Genomic DNA, 4,789 nt, shown 5'->3' with positions numbered 1-4,789 from the left:
CATTTAATATACTCGTTTTATGTATCTGGCTAAATCAAGTGAAAGAATTTGTTTTGCTTATTTAAATTTGTGAGTCTTTTAAATTGTAAGAGGGTTTAGTCAAGTTAAATGTTATTTTAGGTCTAAATTCATTATAAAGTTTTTTCTTTTCTTTAAATTATATAAAATGACATTTTAATTTGATTACGTTAAATATTAAATTTAATTTTTTTTTAAATATTTGTTTGTAGAGGAATCATGCTTAAGTCATTTCAAGAGTTAATGAATATGGAATTGGTTCAAACTTAATTAATAATCACTTCAATTCAAAGTTAGTTTGTAGCAACTAAGTAATCCTATCCAAAATCTAGGTTATTCTTTAGTTTAATCAATCTTTATTCCATGCATCCCTATTATTAATTAATTTAATTTGGTTGATAGGTGTTAAGCTCAACATAGTTTTCTTATGAAATGTGGTCTTATGAGCTTCCACTAGACTGCTAGTAGGCATAATTACATTATGTGGACTATAGAAAGGTGTGAGACGGTGACATACATCTTCCTTATGTGTTATTTTTATTTGATTGGCATGATGACTCATATTTAGTTAATCTCATGCATCATGCACATACATTACTCATGTTGTTAAAATTTAGTAGTGCACAAGACATCGAGAGTCTTGTTGAATGAATTATCATCATGTATGCTTCCAATTAATGTGAATATGTAATGCCCCTGAATTGTGGAATATATCACAACTTCTATAGATGAAATTCAAATGTTGAAGTAATGAATTTGAAATGCATATGCATACAAATAGATTCACAGTCATGCATATGTATTTTAAATTCGACATATATAATAGATTATATAAGTACTAGCATACAATGCATAGGTTGAACATATACCACAACAATAGTTATTAATAAAATTAGTTGTTTGATATGAGGAATCTATATTTGATCTATTACAAGTCTGATCCTTTTCTTGTATTTGTTATTCTTAATAATATTTGCTTGAATGCATAATTGTTGTAGCTGTGGATTCTATGGAAGCTCTTGTCGAAATGATTGTTTATTCTTCCTTGATGTCGATTGTTTAATCCACATCTTGTATGGATAAGTAACCTCCTTATTGTTGTTGGGATTCAAGAACACTAAGAGGAGGGGGGGGGGGGCGTGAATCAGTGTTCAGTTGATAAGATAAGATTTTATGCTTTTATACCAAACACATATAAATCGGTAAACAAATAAACATATAAATTGAAGCAAATGAACCATCCACATGAATTAACACCATAACACACAAAATTTATACGTGAAAAACCTCAAAGAGGAAAAACTGCGGTGGGTTTTGTGACCCACAATATCAATTCACTGGCCATATGAAAGATATTACATATAATGGGGGCCTGCACATGCAAGAGAGCACACTGCTCATCACTAAAGAGCCTCACTGATTACAAGCTTCTACTGAAGAAAAATAATGAAAATGAACTCACAAAATGCATCTGTTATGCCAAATAGAGTTCCGGTTATAGCTTTGCTCTGTACTGGCTCATAAACCCTGAACACTACTATCGGTATTACCTTCCCTCCATGAATGTCTTACAAATATTTACAAATTATTAAATGATACAACATTTGGATATAAAATGATCTTTGCATTCCACAGTCCACTCAAGTTCTATCCTTGCATAACCCTTAATAATTTCATATCACATCTATGTCAGAATGTCCTAACACATTGACTTATATACCCATACAAACAATATACCTTATGTTGGCTTCCAATGCATTACAAAAGATATACAATGTCAACTTTATACAATAATTAGAAAATGTTTTTCTAAATAAATCTTCCTTGATGTCATCTTCCTGAAGTGTAGGATGCCGGTGCTGGTGTCTATCGGTAAATGTCTCATTATGCCGTTAAATGATTCCTATCAAATCTTGTTGCCATCAATGACAACAAAATGAATCTAATGAGTGTCAATTGCCAACAATCTCCCCCTTTGGCATTGATGGAAACACTCATGTGAAAAATGGATTCCCTACCGGTATGCTCCCCCTGAGCAATACACTCCTCCTGATATTCTGATATCCTTTCCATGTGTTCTTGTTTGATTTTTTTGATATTTTTCATATATATACACTCCCCCTTTGGAATCAATTCCAAAGACCGGTGAAAGAATTGAAAGAATTCAGAGCAAAAGAATGAATAACTACTGTTTATTTCACTGGAGCTTGACTATCCTCAAAATTTTGGGGTAAGCCTTATTCAATAACTGAAGATATGTATCCCAGCTGGTTTTGAAAGTTTCAGAACTGGATACTAGTCCACTTAGTAAGTGTGCCAGTGTTTCCTTCTCTTTGAATTTTACCGGTGTGGGTTTACCAATCATGTCCATGCACTCTCTCTTATGTACACCCAATGAATCTAATTTGGGACTTACAAGTCCTCTAAGACTCCTTGCCCTCCGACTGATCTTATATTTCTCCTTCTCCAAAGTAAAAATTTGGTTCTCCAAGGACAAAATTTGTCCATCAACAGATGTTGTCAGTGATGTTAATCCATTAAAAGAATTTGCAATGTTAGCTATCTTATCATACAACTCCTTATGTTAGTGATGTTAATCCATTAAAAGAATTTGCCATCTACATTAGTTGTAAGAATTTCTATATTACAACAAACTCTGTAGATGTTTGTACACTGTTTTAAACAAACCTCAATAAGAATGAGTTTGGTTTCAATTTCTTTTTCTCTGTTTCTATGATTTGATCAAAATTTGTTCTTTTAGTTGTAGAGAATCTTTCTAAAGCCCGTTGGTCTACTATCTGCCTCAGTGATTGAAAATTATGAGAAATATGCTTTGTTAGTGTTTTGAGCTTGCTAGAAGGGCTTGCTCCATCTTCAATCTTACAATTAGGGATCAGTTTTTGCAACAATAAAACTGATTGATCAATTATTCCTTTTTCTATAGTACCTTTCTTTAATAATTTCTGAGTAGCCATCATCATCAATTCAGTTGGACTCATCTCAATGACTGATTTCTTCTCAACCTGAGAAGTGTGAATTGCCAAAACCTTTGCTGGGGAATCAATATTAACTATAGATATAGACTTAGTTCCCTCTACCTTATCCTCTTTAGCACCGGTGGCTTCACCACTTGGTGTAGTGTCAGTTATTGTCGGTGGAGTATTATCCATAATATTTCCTATAACCTGTACATTTTCTTCCTCAAAAATGGTTTATGCCGGTATGAAATGTACACTCTTCTTAGCCGGTTGATTCTGTATATCTATAGTTACTATCGGTTGTGTCAAAATTGGAGTTGAACTACCCAAAATAACTTTCCCTTTTGATTTGTCAGGAATTGTGGAGGTCGTAGCCTTAACAAACTCTTCCTCAAATGTAAGAAAATCTGGATTATTCTGGAAGAATTTCGCCAACCTTCACTAGTCTCATTGATTACTTCATTAACTCTACCCATCATTAAAATTATCTATCGGGGTTTGCTACTAAAAACTATCCTATTAGCAACATCTATACATCTCTTCATTTCATCATTACTAATAGCACCACATAGAGTCAAAAGTTCTACCTCTTTGATCTCCCTATCCCTCTTGACAACATCAAGTCTTCTGGCATCTAGTTTATCATACAAAGATAGAGGTATTTCCTTCAAAATTTCTACTAAGGCTTTCTTATAAATGTCTATATGTAACAAAATTGCCTCTTCTATCTCATTCTGCTTATTTTCTTCTAAATTCTCATAACACATAGATACATTTTTCAAAATTCCATCTTTTGTAATTTCATCAATTAGCTCAACACAGGTCATTTTGGCCTTATCGAGCTCAGTAACATCACTCTTCTTCTTTTTGTGTGGGGTTGCTGGAGTAGATGTGACTAGTTTCCTCTTTTGTGTAGGCTTCCTTGCCGAAGGTGGGGGTGCAATAGGTTTTGGTACCTTTCTGGCAAGTCTCCTCCTAGGCTCTGCCTTCTTCTGCTCTACCGATGGATGATATTCCTTCTTCCTCTATACCCTTCTGAAAGCTAGAGGTTCATTGTCCTTAGGGTTAGAATCAAAGGTGATGGGGGAAATGAAAGCTTCAGGCTTCTTCACTTTTGGAGTATTACCCACTACCGGTTCTCTTGCCAGTTTAGATCCAGAGCCCATTTCAGTGTCTATTCTGTGCAAGACATTGTGCACAAAATTAGACATCTTTTCTATTTTATTATCCCTTCTCTTCCTATTAAAACTAATTTTGACTTCAAAATCCTTCTCTTGTGTCGTGCCAAAATGCTCTATTTTGTCATCCAATGGGGCATCTAGAAACATTTTTGCATAGAGGTCCAGGATGTTGTCATCCATCTCATATCCAAGCTCTATGACCCAGATGGTCCTAGGTTCAACTATCTCCATAAGGGTTTCATAGGTCTTCACCATGAAACAAATGTTAGTGGAGTATTTCTCCACAATGTTCTTTGATAACCTCTCTCTTTGCCTCATGTTTTCCTGAAATGATTTGAAGTAACCCCAAAGTTTTTCATCTCTACCGGTACCAAGACTGGTGATTGCTTCCTTAATCTGCATACCTACCTGCACGTCATGTGCCCAACACTTTTTTCCAAGACCAGGTAGCTCATTCATGAAGTAAAGCATCAGATATACAATGAGATTACCGTACCTAAAAGTCCCTTTCTTAACTCCCTTAATCTTTCCAAGATTTAGCATTAACTCACTCCTCAACCATTCACATAAATCATACTTGGCATTATTTCTTAATGATGAATAATGATGAAT

This window comes from Cryptomeria japonica, chromosome 6, assembly GCF_030272615.1.
Source record: "Cryptomeria japonica chromosome 6, Sugi_1.0, whole genome shotgun sequence".
NCBI classification, from domain to species: domain Eukaryota; kingdom Viridiplantae; phylum Streptophyta; class Pinopsida; order Cupressales; family Cupressaceae; genus Cryptomeria; species Cryptomeria japonica.
The sequence above is the reverse complement of the archived record's forward strand: the minus strand, read 5'-3'. Positions refer to the sequence as shown.